General features: G+C 45.3%; 1 protein-coding gene across 3 annotated transcripts in view; it reads right to left on the bottom strand.

The window, feature by feature from the left end:
- GRAMD1B (GRAM domain containing 1B) overlaps positions 1-12,532 on the bottom strand; it is a 277,996-nt gene that overhangs the window by 65,498 nt on the left and 199,966 nt on the right. The window lies entirely within an intron of this gene.

Genomic DNA, 12,532 nt, shown 5'->3' on the forward strand with positions numbered 1-12,532 from the left:
CATGTCTGTGTGTGCTTCCCCAGTACCTCCAGCAAAATGACTGGCACACACTGGGTTGCAGATATATAGTCCTTGAATTTTTAAAAATGGGATCTTCTTAAAGCCGTTCATTCCATCGTTCAGCCACTCTGATAGATACGTCTTTCTAAAGCTGGCCCTAAATCTGCTTTTTTTTAAAGGCCAGCCTTTTAGTCCTTTTTCTGGTTCTTGGGTCCATGAAAACTAAAATATGACATCACTTCCAGACTCTCTGCTAGCCTTGTCACTGTCTAGACATCAGGGTACCCGATTTTAAAATCCTGAGCTGACTGGTGCCCTTGAGAAAATCACTTTTTCTTTCTATGCACCTGTGTTTTTTGTCTGTTGCATGATCACAACCTATTTTCCTGGAGTGAGAATCCTTTAAATAATAAACCTCATTAGACCATGCATCCCAAAAGTAAAGAGCTTCCTATAATTGCTCATGGAGTGAAACAGGATTAGCAGTGGAATGTGAATTCCCAGTTAAGAAACTGAATCCTGTTCCTAAATTCAGTCCTTTCCACGTGGCAAAGACACGGGATGAGAGTACAGATTGTCGCTAGGCACATATTCAGCTAGTTCCTACATCCACAGGGCTGGGACAATAAAGACTTAAGATGAAGCAGAAGATACTGAAATCAAACATAAGAACTTACTGCTGTTGTACAATTTCCTTTTCCTGAGATTGTTCACAACAGAACAAATGCCTAACATTTAGGGCACAGTCCTGCTGGGTTCGCAGGCTGAGTATTGGCTGAGCTGATCTACAATATTCCATAGTTTGGAAGGAGCCCATAGTGGTCATGTAATCCATCCTCCCACTGGATGCAGGGCTCCCTCTGCAATGACCCTGACAATGGCCACCAGGCCTCTGCTTCAGATTTCTACTGACAGAGCTCCCACTGGCCAGCTGCTTACGTGTCGCGGCAGCTCTAATGGCACTCTTATGTGCCACAGTCCTCATTCCTCTAAGACTCTCAGTGATCACTATCTGTCCAAATCTCTGATTTTAATAGTCTTTAGAAATTAACCTAACCTTGCTGATTCAATGTCATTAAGCAAGAATCTTTGGAGCACCTCTAACTTTGTATTACATATTCGTCCTGAGGGCCCAATAGGACAGCAACAGTGTTACGGTTGTTTGTGTCCACACGATATTAAATGTGATATTGGGCACACAGTAAGATCTTAATTATGGCCAGTTGCAGTGGCTAATGCCTGTAATCCCAGCACTTTGGGAGGCTGAGGTGGGAGGATTGCTTGAGGCCAGGACTTTGAAGCCAGCCTGGGCAACATAACAAGACCTCATCTCTACAAAAAAAAGAAAAAAAAAGAAAAGAAAAATTAGCCAGGCGTGGTGGCAGATGCCTGTAGTCCCAGCTATTCAGAGTTTGGGACGGGAAGATCACCTGAGCCCAGGAATTCAAGGCTGCAGCGAGCTATGGTCACACCACTACACTTCAGCCTAGTCAACAGAGTGAGACCCTTTCTCAAAATAAAATAAAATATGAAATTACATTAATAAAATAGAAGTATATAATAAACTTGCCTCTAACAATCTCAGTCAACTCTTTAAGTACAACCCCACCCAAAGTATTTCAGAAGCCTCAACGTTCAAGGGAATGGAACCTTGTGAAAGCAGAAAGGCGCTAAACTCTCCCAGGAAGCCCCTTCCTCAAAAGAGATTTCCAATCCACTGGGAGGCCAAGACCACTGGAACAAGGTAAGGAGTTCAACTGAATAGAACTTCCAGCTTCTCCTGTGTTTGCTCATCAAGGGCCCCTCCCCCATCCTCAGCAAGAGAAATGTTGCTACTAAAACCTGCAGGATCCATCCATCCACCCATCAAACAGTTGGTGAGGACCATATTCTATGCCCATGCCAGGTAAAAGTCTTGGCATTGGGGATATTGTCTCTGACTCTAAGAAATCCACAATCATCACGGGAGAGACAGACATGTAATGAACTAATACCGTGCAGTATCTCTCATCACCACTCATCAAGGGAGACAGGCCAGGAAACTGAGGAATAGCCCCCAGGAGTTATGTGGCCTTCCTGACTCAGGCCTTCCTCATGTCTGATCTGGGGACAAGCCACGCCTCTCTGAGTTTCCGCTTTTATTATGCAAGAATGAGAGTGGATGCTGCCTAACCCACACAAGGACATGGAGGAGGATGACAAAGAACATATAAAGAATACACTGTGAAGTACTGAGAGCAGTCGCATCTCTGAGACAGAAGGACTCAGATCTAAAAAAGGCAAAGCATCCAGAACCAAAATCCAGGCAGTCTGGGCCCACGGTTAACTCAGCATCACCAGCCTTTCCTCTGGCCGGGGCCACATCACCTCAGCGCCAGAGACTGCTATGGTATTGTCAGGTCAATGTTCCTCCAGAGGCAGTCAGACCGAGGCTGTGCAGGCCAGGGAGAAGTTGTGACATGCCACATGCCCTGCCCCTCATATCACTCATCCCCTGACCTCACTGGCCTACCAGGATGGCTAATCTCTGCCTGACCACTGGGATTCAAACTTGGTTCTGATTTATTTTTCTGCTATAACTCAAACCGAAGGATACCAAAGAATGACCACATGTTAAAGTCAGAAATTTTAGAAGAGAGAAAACTGTAAGAGGTCAGTCCCACTGCTGGCTTCAAGCAGATGCCCGTCAACCAAGGGAGGATTTAGTCTAATTTAAAATACTTTCAGGGTATGAAATCCCAGGGCTTTTCCCTTGCCACCCTTCTCACTGTCTCCTGCTATCATCAGGAAGTTATTTATGATTTTAAAAAGAAAAAGCCCAGCCTGGGCAATATAGAAAGAGCTGGTCTCTACTATACTTTTAAGAAAATTAAAAAATGTTCTTAAAATTAGCCAGGTGTGGTGGCTCATGCCTGTAATCCCAGCTACTTGGGAGGCTGAGGTGGGAGGATTGCTCGAGCCCTAGAGACAGAGGTTGCAGTGAGCCGACATCATGCCACTGCACTCCAGTGTGGGTGACAGAGTGAGGCCTTGCCTCAAAAAAAAAATAAAAAAGAAAGAAAGAAAGAAAAGAAAAGAAAGAAAGAAAAAGAAAAAGAAAAGGAAAAAACCCTTTGTTATATTGCACTTAATACCATTTTCTTTTATTCCAGCTATCCTAGACTGCAGGTCAGTTCATCAGTTATAACCCCTCCTCTGTTCCTATCCTCCTTTCTTCGGGTGAAACAATTCTACTTCCTCAAACCTATTCTCTGAAGTTAAAAATCACTTCTCCTACAACATCCCCACCCAATCTTTAGCTCTCAAGGAACAGTCGCTAATTGGTGTATAACTCATTGCACCTTGGGACAATTCTGATAGTTTTTATTTTAAGCTCAAACTGTTTCCTGTGGCTTCCTACCAGAGGTCCTATCCTACTCCCTTGTGAGCCACAGAACAAATCTAATTTCTCCTCCACGTGGAGGAGGTTCTCATACCTTCTCTGGACCTACTGGACTCTCACATTAACATGGCTCCCTTAGCCAGCGATTGGATTCCTTCTCCTCTGAATGGAGTCTGGGTGATCTCAACTTTCTTAACTATGAAGCCCAGACATAGTTGTAATACTGCAGAGAAAAGTGGTCTGAGTAGCTCAGAATAGAGCAGAATCATCACTTCACCTGCTTTGGAAGTCATAACGCAAACATATATTTTCAGTCATTTTCTGAATCAAAAGAATCAAGAAATTACTCACTGTTCGTTTATGAGTCTCTGGGTATAGTGCTTCAACTTTATCCTGTAGGCTAAGTGGGGTGCATATCCCTCCAAAAAGCAAACACCCCCCCGCACTTCCGCCAACGAGACAAATCCAAGTTTCGGCAGAAGGATGAACAATTTTACCCCAACTCAGGTTACACTATAATTCTGAGTGTTTTTATAAGTATCTCTAGGCCAGATGCAAAACCACAGACCTTAGGAGTCTCTTATCTGGACATAGGAATGGTGTTTGCATTTTTAAGTGGCTGAAAAACATCTGGAGAATATTTTGTGACATGTGAAAATGATAGGAAATTCACATTTCAGAGTCCATAAATAAAGTTTTATTGGGAACACAGTCATGCTCGTTTGTTCATAAATTGTCCACGACTGCTTCCACTGTGCAAAGCAGAATTGAGTAGCTGAGACAACCCGGTCCACAAGGCCCCCAGTATTGACTATCTGGGTCTATACCAAAACAGTCTGCTGGCCTCTGGTCTAAACAGAAAAGACCTTGAGAAGGTCAAGGGGAGGCTGCCTGCATCCCAACCATTGGGGGAAAGAGCTGCAGGCTTGTTCTTGTCAGCAGAGGAAATTTGTAGGGCCAGAAAAGAGAGAAGCGGGGAGCGGGTGTGGGAGGTGTTTAGTTTTAGGCTTTTAAAAAAATTATTATTAAACAGAGGCAGGGTCTTGCTATGTTGCCCAGGCTGGTCTTGAACTCCTAGGCTCAAGTGATCCTCCTACCTCAGCTCCCTAAGTGCTGGGATTACAGGCATGAGCCAGCACACCCAACCAGGAGTTTTTCTTCTAGGTGATGACAGCTTTTATTCCTTCATTCTTTCCACCACAAGTGATTGTTTTGCAGTTGCTTAAATGTCTACAGAGGTAACTGGACTAGCTGATTCTCCACTCCCCACCCACCCCCAATTCTCAGGGGGCACTACTTTTTAATCATGGCCTTGACATTATCAATCTCCTGCTACAAGTAGCTCCGAAAAACATCCCTTTCCCTTACCCTTCTTCCAAAGCCAGCTTTTTTCATCTTGGTCCCAAACTTCTCTAACCTGCCGAGCGCTATCCAAGGCAAAGGCTAGAAATATGACCACTAGTCAAGGTCAGCTGTGGAGGGAGGAAAGGCAGGAGGTAGAGGAGCGAGGGGGTCTCCCCAGAGCAGAGTGTGCAAGCAAGTGTCAGAGAAGAGGCAATGATGGCTTTCTCTAGCCCTGCCTGAGCTCTTGGCTGAGGCCCCAGTGAGAGAGCAAGCTCCAAGTCCTCCCCCAGCCCTCCACTTCCTAAATCAAGCAAATAACTAACAATGCGAGGAGGTGTGGGGGAGTAAGGCCCAGCCACTGGGTAGCTATTTTCTCAAAATACATAGCAAATCTCTGTGCCAAATGCTGGCTAAGCCAAAGAATAAATAAATCCCTTTATTTCTCTGAGATGAGCGCTATCAACTTCCCCTCTCATCCTCTCCTTCTGCTAGCCAGATCCATCTGTCCCATGGCCCTCTCCCTGTGGGATAAGCAGTGTCGGTCCATATCTTCCTAACCACAGCTCTGGCCAGCTCCTACCCCCGCCTGAGGCACTGCGGAGGGAAGCCAGCAGGTGGGGAACAGGAGCACATGGCCTGTCCACACCTCCCCCAGAAACTCTCGGCCAGTTCTCCATGACGTATCGTGCCACTAATTCATTCCTCTGCCCTCCTTTCTCCAAGTTAGAGGGCCCTGAATAAGTCTTGCTGGACAAGGAGACCATCATCACCCTCAACCCAGCCTCTCCCTCCAGCCCACCCCAGGGCCACCCCTCCGTGATCCAGAGCTCAGCTCAAGCAGTGCTACTATAGAGGAGAAGAGAAAAGGCTAGGGAGGGAAAAGAAGGTGGCATCTCTGCAGCATGATGTCACACTGGCTGCTTTCGGATCCCCAGAACAGAAAACAGAAGCAAACAACATGGACTCCGGATTTACTCTGCCTTGAAAGGTTTGTGTTCTTGGCAGCTCTGAGCAGCCTGCGTCAGACGGGAAAAGCACACAACCAGAAAGACAGGTCTTCACCAAAGCCCCCAGGGCCCCATCCGGACCCCAGGACAGAGCCATCCCTTCCAAAAAATCCGACGAGGAAACAAATATAGACTCACACACACATACACACATGCACACAAGCGTCAGCACGAGTTAGCACTAACCTGGAAGCCATTAGGTAGGAACAGTAGCAGAGTGCAGTGCAGAGAGGAACTCATTCATTCATGCATTGGGCAGTGGGGGGTGGGGGCGGGGAGCGGGGGCCCTGAGGAGGCTGGAGGGCACTCACCTCCATGACCATCCCAAAGCCCTGTTTCTAACGGGGGAGGGGACTCAGGCCAGGGCTCTCAGAAGCTGGGGGCGCCTCTTTGCTCTGCTGTTTCACACCGCTGTGGAATTTTAAGCATGACTCCCCTTTATTTCCCTCTCCCCCACCTCCCTCTGCGGCTGTTATTTGGTGTGGTCGTGCCGCCTTACAGAAGTCCCTCTCTCTCTCTCCCTGGCTCCCTTTCTCTCTCTCCTCCGACTCCCTCACAGACAGCTGTTCTGAGCTCAGGCACGCACGCGCACAGGCGCACAGACACACTCAGACACGCACCCCTCTTGCGCGCAGACACGCACACGCGCACACACGCACACGCGTCGCCTGCCGGTTTACATAATGCAACTCTTTGGTGCAGTCAGCTTGCCGGCGCTCAATTATTCATGCCAGCGTGGAGGACAGAGCCGCTGGGGCTGTTGGGGTTGGGGGGGGTTATTTCCTTTTCACCCTCAATCCCACAAAATACAAGACCATGTTCCCGGGAGACTCTGCTCCCTTCACTGCCACAAATTATTTCCCAGGTGCTGCCCACTAGGTCGACTTATATCAAGGAGGTGACACTAAATAAAAACACAGGTGCCTGACTCTAAAGAGAGTCGTGCATCCTTCAAAGGATGAGGGCTGCTCTCCCGGCCTGAGCCCTGGGAGAGGAGGAAGAGAGGAGACCAGCACTGAGACCACAATCCACAAGAAAAGATGGCCGAGGGCCTCTTCAGTGTAGCAGCTCCCAGACTTCCAGGATGCTCGCCTCTCGGGCAGGTCGGGCTGTCACAGATGGCAAGAGTAACACTCAGGGAAAGCACTTACATTGGTGACAAAGCAGAGTCGCCTGAGTCTTCTAATTCTAAGTTGCACCTTTCTTAAAAGTGTTTTTTTTTTTTCTCTCTGTCCATTCACTGAAATGCAGTATTAGTACTCAGACAGCCCCCAGAGGAATGTTCTGGCAGTGCGAGGTATTCTATTCAGCAACGATATTAATAATATTTTGAAAGTCATTCATGGTTTACAAAGCATTTTGCCCACATTCAATCATTTCATTCCCACCACAATCACCTAAATACTGACCTGTTTAGTGGATCTGGAAGCTGAGTCCTGGAAAAGTGAAGGTCCCATGTAAGAAAGAGGCAAAGCTGGGAATCCAGATCACCTGCCTCTAGACCCATGGCAATTAACTAATTGTCTCACACCCCAACTATTTGAGAACCACTGTCATCTCTTGAGGGATGTAGCATTAACAATGAAGATGGTTAGTTCAGTGTTTTGGAAACTTTAATCCCCTAAGCATCTTCTTCACCCACAGATTCTGAAAGAGCAGGTCTAGGGACCACCCAAAAGTCAGCCTTTCTAACAAACCCCCAGGCGACGCCCACATTGCTATTCCAGGACCACCCTGAACAGCAAATGTTTGGCTTATGCATTCTCATGCTTTGAATCTTCCAAAAAGACAGTTTTGTCTGTCCACCGCAGCTGTGCAGGAAAACATGCTGAAGGTGAATAGTAATTATAATCCATTGATGTCACCTGCATCCTGCTCAAACTCATGCTGAGAGCTAATATTTCTTGGGCATCTGTTGGCAAAATGTCTCATTCTGGGAGGGCCAGCCCCTGCAGGCTCATCACGAAAAGCCTTTCTAGGATTGCTTCTGTCTGCAGCCCGTTGATAGAACAGCAACCTCACAGTATCTGGGAAGCAGATAGGTCTGGGTTGTCTGGCCCTACCTCCGTTACCGAGAGGAATCCCAGCTCCAAAGAAAGGTATACTGGCAATGCCCCAATTTCAGCCATCCTTCCTTGTCTGGCTCAAGTCCAACCTCTTCTGAAATGCCTATCCGGCTCTTCTCTGTTAATCCACAGAAAGATCTTGGACTAGAGTCAGATCTGGAACCAAAGCTGAGTTGCACTGCCTGCTGGTCACCCACCTACTCTCATCTCAGACTCAGTTTCTTCATCTGAAAACGCTAATACTACATATTTCCTCCTTTGTACTGTTGAACAGATGATGAAGTCAAGAAAAACATGTGAAAGCACCCAAGAATAGTTGGGTACCTCCGCTGCCTCTGCCCTTATAGTATACATTTAGAAGTTAATTGCAAATTATGTTGTCCTCTGTTGGTTTTACATCCTGAGAAGATTGTAGGCTATTTTTTCTTTCATGTCCCACCAGCATGTAGGAATACTGGGTACACACATATTCAGTAAATATCTTTGGGTTGAGCATGGTGGCTCATGCCTGTAATCTCAGCAGTTTGGGAGGCTGAGGCAGGTGGATCACTTGAACTCAGGAGTTTTAGACCAGCCTGCCCAACGTGGTGAAACCCCATGTCTACCAAAAATACAAAAATTAGCCAGGCATGGTGGCACGCGCCTGTAATCCCAGCTACTCGGGAGGCTGAGGCAGGAGGATCTCTTGAACCCAGGAGGCAGAGGCTGCAGTGAGCCAAGATCACACCACTGCACTCCAGCCTGGGTGACAGAGCAAGATTCTGCATTAAAAAAAAAAAAAAAAAAAAAAAAAAAAAAAAAAGCTGCCCCGAATGTTCTTTCCTCCATTAAGGTGTAAACACAGGGGTTGGTGGAATCAAGTGGCCAGAGTCCTAGTCCTAGCTTCCCCACTCACTTACTATGTAACTTTGAACAAACTGTGCTAATTTTGGGGGGACTTTCCTTCTTCTATTACAAAATGTACAGCTATATGTAGGCTTACATTGTTATTATTTTCATGGTTTGTATTAAATGCAATGGGTTAAAACCGTATGTCAGGGACCAGACAAATATGACTTCAAATGTTAGTCCCATTAATTACTTCTTCTGTGCCCTTTGAAAAGTTAGCTTCACTAAGTTTCCGATCTTTCAATCTTTAGTCACAAAAATAATCTTAATGGAAAGCGTGAGGATTAAATGACGTAAATACATGCAACCTGCTTCTCGCTGCATCTGACACATAGTATGTATCTGTCCAGTAAACTGAAGCTACTATAATCAATACTGGTCAAAAGCAATAGCTACTGTTGAAAAACACAGTGAAAAGTGGTGAGACAGATATTCAGAAGCCTTGAGTTTGGATACAAGAAAGATCTCAGTTCCTTAAGATGCATGAAGTATGTGCGTGCTATTTCTTCAGTCACCAAAATGTTATCTGCCTGCTCCTCCCAAAATGGACATCATTAAATAATAGAAAAGTAACAAAATAAGCAAATCAGGGAATCTGGACTGTGTCTACTGTTACAGAATACAAGACTTTCATGCTGAGAAGCTCTTCACTTAAGCTACAATAAAACCAAAACTATCCTGATGATAGCAAAAGAGTACTATCTATGTGCAGTGCAATTTGCTAAACCCCCAACAAGAATTATTTCATTGAATTATATCAACAGTATATGAAGTGGATAATACTTATTATTCCCATTTCTCAGACAACAAAACTAAGAGGTAGAAAGTTTAATAACTTGCCTACAGTACATGGTTATTAAGCAGAGCCTGTATCTGAAACCCAATGTGCCTCACCCAAGTCCTACTCTGAACCATTACATTAAGTGTGAAAAGAAGGGGCTACTGACATGCCATTAGGAAGGCATGGGCCTTTTTTTCCTAACCAGGTTCATAATTTCGCACAGAGGCACTCATACTTTCTGCCCTTGTCCTTCTCGACAGGACAGCACAAACTCTGGGGTGACCAGCTGATCCAAGAGCAGGTACACGCTGCAATTCTAACAAAGCTAGTGGGACTTCCACAGATGGAACTTATGCCTCCAGACTCAGTCTCCACACTTTCACAGCTATTTGGTGCCTAAATTCCCAAGCTGCTTTTCTGTAAATGAATTTAGGAAATTGAGGTAGAACTGGGTGCCTTTCTCTGAATTAAACCTTTCCCTCACAGATACAGTAAACTGACACTATATTCTATTTCTTAAAGGAAAAGAGGTTTCTGAGAGTCCTGTGCAGTGTCAAAAGCACTTTCCAGAGACCACCCTAGAGGAATCAGGGCTAAAAAAGAGAAGTTAAGATACACCTGCAAATCCAACTGAACCAATCCATTCAACCCAGATCTGATCAATCACATTTTATATAAAGAGGGTCAGTGTCTACACAGTATTTTATTCACTTCCTGTGTTTGATAATTTTTGTTGACATGCATCGGAAATGTTGACAATAAAGGCTAAGATCTTACATCTCTGAATCCTACCTGCATACTAATAAAATTAAATTTAAAAACTTCTCACAGAATAGCACTCTAAACAGTTTACGTAAATCTGAATTTGTTGAATCATGAAGAATGAAAGGCAAAGGTGAACCTCATTGTTTTAAAACTATCATCCAAATCACAAGGGCTTTTCTGAAGCACAGTCATTTAGGAGATTTCTGAAGTGTGTGGGATACAAAGAAGAGAAACAGGGATCGACAAGTTACTGAGAATTCACCATTGCAGGCACAGGGGTAAGTGCTTTTATGCCTTTTATCATTTTATAAAACTTATTTCAGGCCAGGCGCAGTGGCTCATGCCTGTAATCCCAGCACTTCGGGAGGCGAGGCAGGTGGATCACCTGAGGTCAGGAGTTCAAGACCAGGCTGGGCAACATGATAAAATCCTGTCTCTAAGAAAAATACAAAAATTAGCCAGCCATGGTGGTAGGTGCCTGTAATCCCAGCTACTTAGGGGCCTGAGGCAGGAGAATCACTTGAACCCAGGAGACGGAGATTGCAGTGAGCCGAGATTGTTCCATTGTGCTCCAGCCTGAGTAAAAAGAGCGAAACTCCATTTTTAAAAAAAATGTATTTTGTCAAACTGATGAGAAAACTGAGTATCAGAAGCCTGTACTTACCCATGATCTCACAGTTATTTCTAAAAATCCATCTTTTCCACTGGGCACCGTGGCTCACATCTGTAATCCCAGCACTTTGGAAGGCTGAGGCAGGTGGATCACCTGAGGTCAGGAGTTCAAGACCAGCCTGGCCAACATGGTGAAACCCCATCTCTACTACAGATACAAAAAATTAGCTGGGTGTGGGGGCAGGCACCTGTAATCCCAGCTGCTTGGGAGGCTGAGGCAGGAGAATTGCTTGAACCCAGGAGGCAGAGGTTGCAGTGAGCCAAGATTGTACCATTGCACCCCAGCCTGGGTGACAGAGCAAGACTGTCTCAAAAAAATTATAATAAAATAAAATAAAAATAAAATAAAATCCATCTTTTTGCCAAACCATGCTACTTCCATAAATAAACATCTAGGCCAAAGGTGCTTGTTATAATACTGCATTTAACCCTCAACAATAAAATAAAATCCATCTTTTTGCCAAACCATGCTACTTCCATAAATAAACATCTAGGCCAAAGGTGCTTGTTATAATACTGCATTTAACCCTCAACACAACACTACAAGATAAGTTCCATTGGTCCTACTCAGGCTACGTATCCATGTATTGCCCCTCAGCTGCAAATCCACCCTTCTTTTCCCTGCCTTGTGATGCTGGAGCTGTGCCCTGTCAACATTTCTTCTTTGCTAACTGGCACGTTATATCTTGTCAGTAGAGGGCGCTAAGAGACACTAGAAGGGGTTGCCCTCTTTTGTTCTGGTGCTTTTCTGCGGAAGTCACCAGCCTCCCAATGAGTTTCACTGATACCCTAATGGGCAGTTTCCAGCTTACGTGCCCCAGTCCCCAGATCCTCTAGAGCCTTCTGTGCCATACATAGGGCCATGGCCACACCCTCTCCATTAAGTTCTGAATTTTAGCCTTGGGCTTGGAGGAGGTGCCAGGAGCCTTCTTAGAAGTTTGTTCCTTCAGTGAGTGTTTGGCTCAATCCTAGGAGCTGCTCCCTACATCTGTTATAACAAGAGACATCTGTTATACCTCCATTATTCAGAGAGTTTTCCATGTTTTTACTTGTTAATGATTCTTTTGTCATTCTTTCTTGAGACAGGGTCTCCCTCTGTTGCCCTGGCTGGAGTGCAGTGGCACTATCTCAGCTCACTGCAGCCTCAACCTTCTGGGCTCAAGCAATCCTCCCACCTCAGCCTCCAGAATAGCTGGGGCTACAGGTATATACCACCATGTCCGGCACTTTTTTTTTTTTTTTTTTTGTAAAGATGGGGTCTCCCTATGTTGCCCAGGCTGGTCTCAAACTCCTGGGCTCAAGCGATCCTCCCACCTTGGCCGCCCAAAGTGCTGGAATTACATGCATGAGCCACTGCACCCAGCCAATGATTCTTAATATTACATTTTCCCTGTTCAAATTATTGGTGTGGTTTCTGTCTTATGGGACCCTCACTGATATACTACCATAAGGATGAGGAAAAAGAAACTCAGAGGAGTAGGACATCATCCCTTCCTCAAGTTATTCCTCCAATAAAATGGCTAAAAGCATTTAAAGTATACTATGAGTCAGGCAGGGATTTTATACTTTTAATATATATTCCTTCCTTTTATCCATTGACTCTACTTTATGGAAGAGGAAACTGAGG

This window comes from Rhinopithecus roxellana, chromosome 15, assembly GCF_007565055.1.
Source record: "Rhinopithecus roxellana isolate Shanxi Qingling chromosome 15, ASM756505v1, whole genome shotgun sequence".
In the NCBI taxonomy this organism is placed as follows: domain Eukaryota; kingdom Metazoa; phylum Chordata; class Mammalia; order Primates; family Cercopithecidae; genus Rhinopithecus; species Rhinopithecus roxellana.